Here is a 13,035-nt window from a genome sequence, read left to right as displayed (position 1 = left end):
TTGTGGACAATGATGATAAGTAAAATGCATTTCTCTTTTCCTTTTTCATCTGAGGAGAGTATACACTATATAAATGCTATGGATAAACTGAGGTTAGTGGTTTGCGCCTGTCATCCTAGCTATTCAGGAGGCTGAGATCTGAGGATCAAGGTTCAAAGCTAGCCCTGACAGGAAAGTCTTAAAACTCTTATCCAAGTGGAACTGTGGCTCAACTAGAGTGCTAACCTTAAGCACAAAAGCTCAAGAACAATGCCCAGACCCAGAGTTCAAGCCTAGAATCAACATACACACATACACACACACGCACACGCACACACACACACACACACACACACAAGTAGCTATGGATATGATCAAAATATTTTATTTGCACATGTAAAAACAGAATAATGAAATGTGTTGAAATTGTTTTAAAAGGGGGAGAGGATAAGAAACCCTGATGGGGTAAATTCAATAGGGATACACTATATACATGTATGGAAATATCAAGAAACCATGTTTTGTACAACTAATGTGTGCTAATAAAATAACTGAAAAAAGTACCTTCTGCTCTTCTTTATGTTACTGTAATATAACTATGACTGACAGAAGCAATTTAGAATTGATTTGCAAAGAGTGTCTTTTCCCACCATAATCATCAAGAGCCTCCTCAGTTCTCTCAGAAGTAGGTTTGCATCTTCTCTTTTCTCTTTTCTTATTGAGTTAAGCTTATTTCCCATAATAAACTCCACTAGTTGTAAAGAGGTTTATAAAAAAAACATAGATATTTCTTTTCTTAGTTCACTTTTCCCTTGATTCTGTAGTATCCAGCACCACTTATATAAAATTGGACTGGGAGTTTTTTTCTTTCTTTTTTTTTTTTAATCTAAGAAACTGATCCATGTTACTATGACTAAGTCACACAGTAATATATAGCTTATCAGATTTTAAAATTAAATATACATATGAAGATTTATTTGGCCAAGGCAAATAATCACCTTCTGTAAAATAAAATTATTTTTTTAAAAAGCTTCATTAAAATTTAAGCCATTTATTAGGCTAAAAATCCATTATATTAGTTGCTTCAGTTAGATATTACTTAAAATGTGTCCTACTAGGCTGGGAAGGTAGCTCAGTGGTAGAGTGCTTGCCTTGCATTCATGAGGCCCTGGGTTCCATTCCTCAGCTCCACATAAACAGAAAAAGCCAAAAGTGGTACTTTGGCTCCAGGCTTGAGCTAAAGTACTGAGACCAGTGCCCGGGCCCAGAGTTCAAGTCCCATGACCAACAAAAATAAAAAAAGGTGTCCTATTAAACATTTTAACAATTTTCCTTTATATTATTTTCATGTGATTATTTTCAATTGTTATAATAATGGTGATATACAGAGAGGTTACAGTTACATAAGTCAGGTAATGAGTACAATTTTTTTTTGGACAATGTCACTCTTTCCCTTGCTCTCTCCCAGCATGTAATTCCTTTTAAATGCCACTTGCAATTACTTAAATCACTAGAATTACTTTTATGCCTCCAAAACTGAATGCAAAATTAGAATAAAATATGTTTTAGAAAGTTAACTTCTTCACCAATGTGTCACCATATGTTCAAACAGATTAACACAAAATATATTCATAAAAGCATAAGGCAAATATTTAAATATAACTAAATATAAAGAATTATAGATAAACTAGAAAATTACATCTGCCCCACTTCCTTAAAAGAGAAAAAAAGAGACTATCTGGACTATCTTTTTAAGCTTTGAGCTCCAAAAACAAAGATATTATACTATGAAAAGTGTTTACTAAATAACCAAGAAAAGCCAACAAATAAAAATAAACTACTAGGCTGGGAAATTAGCTGCGTGGTAGAATGCTTACCTCACGTGAATGAGGTCCTGGGTTCGATTCCTCAGCACTACATAAGCAGAAGTGGTGCTGTGGGTCAAGTGGTAGAACGCTAGCCTTGAGCTGAAGAGCCGAGGGACAGCGCCCAGGCCCAGAGTTCAGCCCCCATGACTGACCCAAAAAAATATTAGAACTGCTTAAAATAATTAGATACTTATAATAATTTTTTATTCAGTCATAACAAAAAATGGTATTGTGATACTACAGCATGAATAAACCAAGCAATTGTTATGCTAAATGAAAAAACATCAGAATACACAAGTCTGTTAGGAAAACAATTCATCATACTTCCTGATCCGGGGGATATAGTAATAGGACAATGATGTTGAATAATATGAGATATTTTACTGGAATAGGGAAAACTTTCTAAACTTGATGGTGATGAGGTTGTACAATGCTCTGACTATACTAAAAGTCCATGAGTTGTACATTCCGAATAGTCGAGTTAACAATATGCAAAATAAATCTCAATAATTTTCAGCATCAATACTATAAGTCAAACTTACACATATCTACTATCATAAGTGGCCAAATAACTATCCCTCCAAAACTAACACAAACTGGATTATTATCTAGAAAATAAATCTAAACCAGAGGAGGCTGGACATAGAAATGCACAGCAAAGATAATGGGAAAGGAGATCCAAAACTACTGTAAAGTGCATGAATCATCTGGGCACCAGTGGCTCACACTTGTAATCCTAGCTACTCAGGAAGCTTAGTCTGAGGATAAAGTTTCAAAGCCAGCCTGGGCAGAAAAGTTTATGAGACTTTTATCTCCAACTAAGCACCAAAAAGACAAAACTGGAGCTGAGCCTCAAGCAGTAGAGCAACAGCCCTGACTGAAAAAGATAAGGCCATCAGGTCAAGCTTTAGTACTAGCACAAAAATAAATAAATAATAAAAAAAACAGTATAATAACCAGGCTCCATTTTCTTTTCCTATTTTTCAACAACCAAACCGGAAATGTGTAGATCACTCTTTACAAAAAGAAAGTAAAAAGACATATCTCAAACTTTTCAAAGGAAATAGTATAATATTGTTTCCTTAAACACAATATTCATGTGTATGAGTAGAGTATGTATTTATATATGTGTAAAGGTATGTAAATATATATATGGATTTACATATGCTTATATATGCAAATGTGGATATATTTACATGCATATAATACACATGTGTGGGTATATGTATTTAAAAGCCTGCCCAACATTTCCAACTGGATGTCCAGTAGGCATGTCAAATTTGACATATCTAAAACCTGACTCCTTTCAAACCCACTCTACCTATATTCTTTACCAGTTCTGTTAATGAGAATGCCATTTCTTAAACATCTTTCACAGTCTCCTCTACTCAACTCAATTAACCAACAAATCCTACACATAATCACAATGTGTAGACCTAAATGGGATTCAGTTTCACACTGTAAGCATACACATATTTATGCCATTTATAAAAAATTAGAATTTGAATAATGCCTGTACTTTTGATTATACTTGCCTGTGAAACTAATATGGCTTCTAAATAAATACATTATTTTTAACTATTCACAGTTAAAATTATATAATAAATATCTGGGGAGTTTTTCTATATTATGTGGGAAAAAGACAAGTGAGTCAGAGTAGAAATGATACCATACTGTACACACATAGCAGGTAAAACCCATATGATTACTACTAAATCCATTATAGTACTTTATATGTACTTAGCATTTTCTATAATGAAAATTTAATTTTGAAAAAAAGGACCAGGAAATTTGGAGATGAATGAGGAAAGAACACAGCAAGAACAGTATTAGGCCTCTCATCAGCAATAGCAGACCATAAAACCAGTGAGGCAAGGCCTTCTTCAAGTTACAAGACAGATGGATTTTAAGATAAAATTCTTTATTTAGCCAAGTTATATCTATCCCAATATTGTATAGAAAAATATGTGATTAGATATGCAAGATTATGTAAGGTTGAGATCCCAAACTCCCTTTCTTTCGAAATATTCCTTTAAAATAAAAGTACTATGGGACTTAAGAAATAAGTACAACAGAGAAATAAAAAGCTGCAAGTAGAGGTGTGACTTAAATGTCTAATGGTAGAGCACTAGCCTTGAGCAAAACAGCTTGGGAACAGCACCCAGACTCTCATTTCAAGCCCCAGGACACACACACACACACACACACACACACACACACACACACACACACAAAGAGGAAAAACCTCATAACAATATTAAATAATAGCAGTGAATTTAACAAATATATCTCTAGTATCTGCTATTACATATTCTTTATGTTTACTTACCTAGTAAGAATATTAAATTTAGAAGAAAACCTTCTTTACCTACTGAAATACTTCATTCCCCAGAAAGTAAAAGAAGCTTCAAAAATATATACCAATTAGATGTCTCAAAATTAGTTAGCATCACCATTCATAAAGTCATATATTTTTTTATTTGGGTCCAGTCATGGGGCCTGAACTCGGGGCCTGGGTGCTGTCCCTCAGCTCTTCAGCTCAAGGCTAGTGCTCTACCACTTGAGCCACAGCGCCACTTTCCGGCTTTTTTCTTTTTTGCTTATATGGTGCTGGGGAATTGAACCCAGGGCCTCAGGCATGCAAGGCAAGCGCTCTACCACTGAGCCATCTTCCCAGCCCCATAAAGTCATATTTTTCTTTGTAGACTAATGTTCTTTTCTTACCTAAAGTCTTATCTAAAATCTTTCTTCAAACCCTGCTAATATAAATGATTTACACTATAAAAATAGAATTTAATATTATCATTTAACCCCTGAGTATACCAAAACATTTACTGTGTTGCTTCCTCAACCTTAAAATATAAACAATTACTCTCAAGCTTCCCACATATTCTATGAGAATTAATTGTTAAAAGTGAAATTTCTATTCGGTGCTAGTGGCTCATGCCTGTAATTCTGGCTACTCAGGAGGCTGAGAGCTGAGGACCATGATTCAAAGCCAGTCCACACAAGAAAGTCTTTGAAATTCTTATCTCCAGTTAATCACAGAAAAAGACAGAAGTGTGGTTATGGCTCAAGTGGTAGAGTGTTAGCCTTGAGCAAAAAAAGCTCAGGAATAGCACCCAGGCCAGAGTTCAAGCCCCAGGACCTGAAAAAAAAAGGTGAAATTTTAAACCAGGTGGCGCATGCCTATATTCCCAGCTGCCTAAGCAGCTGACATTGAGAAGTGCACATGCAGCCAAGACAGAAGGTCAGCCCAGGGAAAAACATTTGAAAGACCTCTTTACAACTGAGAGCTGGGCACAGTGGTGAACACATATCATCCAAGCTCTGCTGAGAAACCTAAAATAGGCAGATCATAGTCAGGGCAGAAAGCAAGACTGTATCTCAAAAATAACCAGTTCAAAAAGACTGGCTGGACAATAGAGCATCCAAACTAGCAAGTATAAGGTCCTGAATTCATACTCAAATATACTTCCTGCCCATCCCCCCCCAAAAAATGTTGCTTAAATCAAGCACAAAATGTAAAATGTTTTGTACAAGTACTAAAGATTTCCCCCAAAAAAAGCCAAATATACACTTTAAAAGCCTCCCAACAATTACTTTTTATTGTTCTGCAGTGCAAAATTTCCTCTAGGCTTAAGTCACTACATGATAAATATAAGTATGCTAAAAAAAATAAAATAAAACTACCTCAAATTCTTTTCTAAGACATTCTTCTCACTGAGTGCTAAACTCAAGTTCACTTGTTTGTCACTGTAAAAGGTCAGAGCAATCTGTATGTTCTGCTTTTAATTGTTCTACTTTCTGCTGCATAGTTTGTACAGCACAATCTTGTTCCTGAAACATATTTAATTTTTGCATCAATAAAATTTATTAATAGCCATCAATAATTAAATCTGTGATCAACTGTAATAGATTAATTTACATGGGCAAAAGAAACACTATATATGACTACAACTGAAGATAAAATGGAACACCAGGATATTGTGTTAGTTTAATTGACCTCTATGGGTATTTACTTAAAGCTATTATTCAACTGTCACATATAATGTTTTCTCCTCTCGTTAAAATTTCACAGTATGGGCTGGGAAGGGTAGCAGTGGTAGAGCACTTGCCTGCATGCCTGAGGCCCTGGGTTCAATTCCTTAGCACCACATAAGCAGAAGAAAAACAAAAAGCTGGAAGTGGCACTGTGGCTCAAGTGGTAGAGAGCTAGCCTTGAGCTGAAGAGCTGAGGGACAGCGCCCAGGCCCAGAGTTTAGGCCCCAAGACGGACTCAAAAAAAAAAAAAGGAATCAACTCAACAAGAGAAACAACATGTCAACATCAAGATTGGGGGGAGGGCTGTGGTCATGGGGCTTGAACACAGGACCTAGGCATTGTCCCTGAGCTTTTTGTGCTCAAGGCTAGAATTCTACCACTTTGAGCCACAGCTCCACTTCCAGTTTTCTGGTGCCTAATTGGAGTTATCTCATGGCTTTTCCTGCCCAGGCTGGCTTCCAATCATGATCAGAAGATCTCAGCCTCCCAAATTGCTAGGATTACAGGTGTGAGCCACAGGCCCCCTGCTGACATAAGAATTGTATCAAATGTTCATGGAAGTCAAAAGTGGAAACAAAGCAGAGGCCTGGTGGCTCACACCTGTAATCCTAGCTACACAGGAGGCTGAGATTTAAGGATCACTGTTCAAAGCCAGCCCCAGTAGGAAAGTCCTTGAAACTCTTATCTCCAATAAACCACCAGAAATCTGAAAGTGGTGCTGTAGATCAAGTGGTAGAGTACTCACCTTGAGCTCAAGAGCTGAGCGACAGTGCTCAGGCCCAGAGTTCAAGCTCAATAATCGACCAAAAAAAAAAAAAAAAACAAAGGGAAAACAACTCAAACACCTACTAACTACTGAATAGACAACCAAAATGTAGTTTATCCATACCATAGAATATTCAGCAATAAAAATAAGTAACATTTTGATACAGGCTACAACATGATAAACTCAAGAATATCCAGTGAAAGAAGACAAAGACTACATATTCCACTGATATGAATTAGAATCTGTTAAAAGACAAATGTATGTGTTAGTGGCAGTTTAAATAATTTTGTTGAAATTCTAGAATGATGAAGAATACTGTAGCCACTAATAATATGAAAGATTTCTAGTCATTTTCCCTTTCCAAACTAGAAAAGAATGAAACTAATGTGAACTATTGTAACATGAATATATTAACACTTTTGTAGGAAAAAATCTGGACAAATATTTCCCAAAATATTATTGGCAGTAAACTCTAAGAAGTAGGATTATATTCAAACATGTATTCCATTTTGATCTATCCTTGCCAAATTAAGTATGAGGAAAGACTATGGCCTCCCAACCCCCATGATGCTTCTGCAGTTTGTATCTGCCATTACTGTAGTTTAAACTCAGGGCTTTCAGCATCCCTCAGCAATCTCCCCATCACAATGGTAACATATTACTTGAGCCATACCTCTGCTTCCAGCTTTTTCCTGGTTAACTGAATAAAAGTCTCATGGAGGGGGTTAGGTTTGGGGGGTGAGGATGGGAAGGGATGAGAGGGGGAAACAAAGAGGAGGCTACAATGCTTGATAAGAAATGTACTCATTATCTTGCCCATGTAATAGTAACCCCTCTGTACAATGTTTTCACAATAAATTAAAAACAAATAAAACAACTAAATAACTAAATAAATAAATGTCTCATGGATTTGACATCCCAAGCTGACTCTGAACCACAATTATCAGATCTCAGCCTCTTGAGTAGCTAGGATAATAGACATTAGCTACTTGCACCTGGCTTGTAGAATATCTTTTTTTAAAGATATTAATTAATTAATTAATTAATTTATTTACTTACTTATTTACTTATTTAATTTTGGTCATGGGACTGAAATCTGGGCCTTGGCCCTGTCCCTGAGCTCTTCAGTACAAAGCTAGCACTTTACCATTTGAGCCACAGCGCCACTTCTGGCTTTTTTGTGCTTATGTAGTGCTAAGGAATTGAACCCAGGGCCTCATGCATGCAAGGCAAGCAATATACCATTGAGCCACCTTCCTAGGCCCTAGAATATCTTTTAAATAAATTATCTTAAAAACAGAATTAAATAAATAGAATAAAATCCCCAATGATTTTAGATTTAGCAGAGTATTTCTGTTATGTGACTATAAAAGTTCTACATAGCCAGGTGCCAGTGGCTCATGCCTGTAATCCTAGCAACTCAGGAGGCTGACATCTGAGGATCGAGGTTCAAAGCCAGCCAGGCAGAAAAGTCCATGAGACTCTATCTGCAATACACCACCAGAAAAACAGGAAGTGGTGCTGTGGCTCAAGTGGTAGAGTGCTTGCCTTGAGCTGAAGAGCTGAAAGCCAGCACCCAGGCCCAGAGTTCAAGCCCCATGACCACCACCAACAACAACAAAGGCAGAAATCTAAGGATCAAACTTTGAGGTAGTCCAGATAGTCAAAAACACCAGACTCTTATCTCCATCTAACCAGCAAAAAGTTGGAAATGGTAGTGTGGCTCGAGAGGTAGAGCACCAGTCCTGAATTAAAAAATAAAAACATTAGGGCTGGGAAGGTGGCTCAGTGGTAGAGCGCTTGCCTTGTATGCATGAGGCCCTGGGTTTGATTCCTCAGCACCACATGAGCAAAAAAAAAAAAAAAAAAGCCAGAAGTGGCACTGTGGCTCAAGTGGTAGAGCACTATCCTTGAGCTGAAGAGCTGAGGGACAGTGCCCAGGCCCAGAGTTCAGGCCCCACAACTGGACCCAAAAGAAACAATAAAAAAATAATAAAGCTAAGTGAGAGGGTAAGGTCTTCAGTTCAAACCTTTGTAGTAGCACTAAATTAATAGGTAGCATGCAAAAGGGCTGGATACAAGGCTCAACATTAGTGTTCCTGCCTAGCAAGCATGACCATGAGTTTAAAACTCAGGTCTCCCAAAAAGATTTTAAATGAATGAGAGAAAGAATGAATGAATAAGTGAATTTGAAATGACCAATTAAAAATGGTGAAAAGATCTAAAAAGGCATTTCACCAAGGCAGGTATATGACTGGCCAAAAAGAATATATACAGGGCTGGGAAGTTGGCTCAGTGATAGAGCGCTTGCCTTGCATGCCTGAGGCTGTGGGTTTGATTCCTCAGCACCACATAAGCAAAAAAGAAAAAACCCAGAAGTGGTGCTGTGACTCAAGTGGTAGAGCGCTAGCGTTGAGATAAAGAGCTGAGGGACAATGCCTAGGCCCAGAGTTCAGGCCTCACGAATGGACCAAAAAAAAAAAAAAAAGATGCTGGTTACTAGTGGCTCTAACCCATAATTTTAGCTGCTCATATTAAGGATCATGGTTCCAGCATCGCCCAGGCAGAAAAGTCCAACAGAACATCTCTAATTAACAAGCAAAAAGCTGGACTAGAGGAATGTCTTAAGTGGCATGGAAAAGCACCAGCCAGGAGCAAGCAAGCAGAGCAAGAATGATTTTCCATTTTCAAACCCCAGTATAAGCAAAAAAAACCCAAAACCTAACATATTAGTGTTTAAAATCACAATGCAATATTACTTCACACTCACTAGAAAAGCTAAAAATTTAAAATTAGGTAAAAAGTATGGGGAAGGATGTTAAGAAACTAAAACTCATATAATGTTGGAAGAAATACTAATACAATTTGGCAGTTTACAATTTTTAACACAACAATGCTACTTAAAAGAATCAACTCAGGGATGGGAAGGTGGCTCAGTGGTAGAGCGCTTCCCTTGCATGCCTGAGGCCCTGGGTTCAATTCCTCAGCACCACATAAGCAGAAGAAAAACTGAAAGCCGGAAGTGGTGCTGTGGCTCAAGTTGTAGAGTGCTAGCCTTGAGCTGAAGAGCTGAGGGACAGCGCCCAGGCCCAGAGTTTAGGCTCCATGACCGGACTCAAAAAAAAAAAAAGGAATCAACTCAACAAGAGAAACAACATGTCAACATCAAGATTGGGGGGAGGGTTGTGGTCATGGGGCTTGAACACAGGACCTAGGCATTGTCCCTGAGCTTTTTGTGCTCAAGGCTAGAATTCTACCACTTTGAGCCACAGCTCCACTTCCAGTTTTCTGGTGCCTAATTGGAGTTATCTCATGGCTTTTCCTGCCCAGGCTGGCTTCCAATCATGATCAGAAGATCTCAGCCTCCCAAATTGCTAGGATTACAGGTGTGAGCCACAGGCCTCCTGCTGACATAAGAATTGTATCAAATGTTCATAGAAGTCAAAAGTGGAAACAAAGCAGAGGCCTGGTGGCTCACACCTGTAATCCTAGCTACACAGGAGGCTGAGATTTAAGGATCACTGTTCAAAGCCAGCCCCAGTAGGAAAGTCCTTGAAACTCTTATCTCCAATAAACCACCAGAAATCTGAAAGTGGTGCTGTAGCTCAAGTGGTAGAGTACTCACCTTGAGCTCAAGAGCTGAGCGACAGTGCTCAGGCCCAGAGTTCAAGCCCCATAATCGACCAAAAAAAAAAAAAAGAACAAACAAAGGGAAAACAACTCAAACACCTACTAACTACTGAATAGATAACCAAAATATAGTATATCCATACCATAGAATATTCAGCAATAAAAAGAAGTAACATTTTGATACAGGCTACAACATGATAAACTTAAGAATATGTCCAGTGAAAGAAGACAAATGTATGTGTTAGTAGCAGTTTAAATAATTTTGTTCAAATTCTAGAATTATGAAGAATACTGTAGCCACTAATAATATGAAAGATTTCTAGTCATTTTCCCTTTCCAAACTAAAAAAGAATGAAACTAATGTGAACTATTGTAACATGAATATATTAACACTTTTGTAGGAAAAAATCTGGACAAATATTTCCCAAAATATTATTGGCAGTAAACTCTAAGAAGTAGGATTACATTCAAACATGTATACCATTTTGATCTATCCTTGCCAAATTAAGTATGAGGAAAGACTATGGCCTCCCAACCCCCATGATGCTTCTGCAGTTTGTATCTGCCATTACTGTGGTTTAAACTCAGGGCTTTCAGCATCCCTCAGCAATCTCCCCCTCACAATGGTAACATATTACTTGAGCCATACCTCTGCTTCCAGCTTTTTGCTGTTTAACTGAAAATAAAAGTCTCATGGAGGAGGGCAGGGCTGGGGGGGGCCGTGAGGATGGGAAGGGATGGGAAGGGGAAACAAAGGAGGAGGCTACAATGCTTGATAAAAAATGTACTCATTATCTTGCCCATGTAATAGTAACCCCTCTGTACAGTGTTTTGACAATAAATTAAAAACAAATAAAATAACTAACTAAATAAATAAATAAATGTCTCATGGATTTGACTTCCCAAGCTGACTCTGAACCACATTTATCAGATCTCAGCCTCTTGAGTAGCTAGGATAATAGACATTGGCTACTTGCACCTGGCTTGTAGAATTTTTTTTTTTAAAGATATGTATGTATGTATGTATGTATATATGTATGTATGTATGTATGTATTTATTTTTGGTCATGGGCCTGAAATCTGGGCCTGGGCCCTGTCCCTGAGCTCTTCAGTTCAAAGCTAGCACTTTACCATTTGAGCCACAGTGTCCCTTCTGGCTTTTTTGTGCTTATGAGTGCTAAAGAATTGAACCCAGGGCCTCATGCATGCAAGGCAAGCAATATACCGCTGAGCCACCTTCCTAGGCCCTAGAATATCTTTTAAATAAATTATTTTAAAACAGAATTAAATAAATGGAATATAATCCCCAATGATTTTAGATTTAGCAGTGAATTTCTGTTATGTGACTATAAAAGTTCTACATAGCCAGGTGCCAGTGGCTCATGCCTGTAATCCTAGCAACTCAGGAGGCTGACATCTGAGGATCGAGGTTCAAAGCCAGCCAGGCAGAAAAGTCCATGAGACTCTATCTGCAATACACCACCAGAAAAACGGGAAGTGGTGCTGTGGCTCAAGTGGTAGAGTGCTTGCCTTGAGCTGAAGAGCTGAGATCCAGCACCCAGGCCCAGAGTTCAAGCCCCATGACCAGCAACAACAACAAAAAAGGCAGAAATCTGAGGATGAAAGTTTGAGGTAGCCCAGGTAGCCAAATCCACCAGACTCTTATCTCCATCTAACCAGCAAAAATTTGGAAATGGTAGTATGGCTCAAGAGGTAGAGCACCAGTCCTGAATTAAAAAATTAAAATGTTAGGGCTGGGAAGGTGGCTCAGTGGTAGAGCGCTTGCCTTGTATGCATGAGGCCCTGGGTTTGATTCCTCAGCACCACATAAGCAATTCAGGCCCAGGACTGAGAATAAAAATATTTTCCAACAAATACACTTTCATTCATGTATTCCAACAAAATGAATTTGGTCTACTCTTCTAAACTCTGGGCTAGTGCTATGAGGAATGGTGTGAACATTCTGTCCCACTAGAGGACTATATCATGCAGGTGCAGACAAGAATTGAAATGATGGGCAAACTGACCAGCATGGTGATGGCTGTCCAATGTTGCATCCTTTCTCTGACATCAGTGCGATCTGACATCAGGACAACGGATGAAGGCAGTTAATAAGGAGAAAGCTTTAATTTTAAACAATTCCCATTGCACAATGGAATGAGAAAAAAAACTTCTTATAATCCAAGTCCTTATAATGTAGGTTACAGTAGCTAACACTACATAGAGGAATAACAAAAAATATAGAAAAAAGTTCTCCCAAGTACAAGGTATAATAGGATCTCCAAAAATACAGAGGAGCTTCATCCTCTGAGTTCAGAGCACCATTGCTAACAACTTACATAGCAAAAAAGCTCAGGGCCAGTGTCCTCATTCTGAGCTCAGGCTCCAGGACCAGCATCCTCTTCCCCTCCCCCCAAAATGTTCTCTTTTACTCTTCAAGAGAATATAAGCTCAATTAGAATAGGAACTTGGGGGCTGGGAATGTAGCTTAGTGGTAGAGTGCTTGCCAAACAGGCATGAAGCCCTGGGTTCGAGTCCTCAGTACCACATAAATGGAAAAAGCTGGAAGTGGCACCGTGGCTCAAGTGGTAGAGTGCTAGCCTTTAGCAAAAAAAGCTCAGGGACAGTGCTCAGCCCTGAGTTCAAGCCCCAGGACTGACAAAAAAAACCAAACAGTTACTTGGTCTGTCTTCTCCACTACTGAATATATAACACTTTGAACAGTGCCTGGCACAGTAGATACTTAAA

The 13,035-nt window shown here is 38.3% G+C and overlaps 1 pseudogene; it reads right to left on the bottom strand.

The window, feature by feature from the left end:
* Positions 1-12,374, bottom strand: part of LOC122123402 — a 94,843-nt pseudogene extending 82,469 nt beyond the window's left edge.
* Positions 12,375-13,035: the final 661 nt, after the last annotated feature.

Source organism: Dipodomys spectabilis, unplaced genomic scaffold, assembly GCF_019054845.1.
Source record: "Dipodomys spectabilis isolate Male_0828 unplaced genomic scaffold, ASM1905484v1 ptg000228l, whole genome shotgun sequence".
Classification (NCBI taxonomy): Eukaryota; Metazoa; Chordata; class Mammalia; order Rodentia; family Heteromyidae; genus Dipodomys; species Dipodomys spectabilis.
The sequence above is the reverse complement of the archived record's forward strand: the minus strand, read 5'-3'. Positions and strand labels throughout refer to the sequence as shown.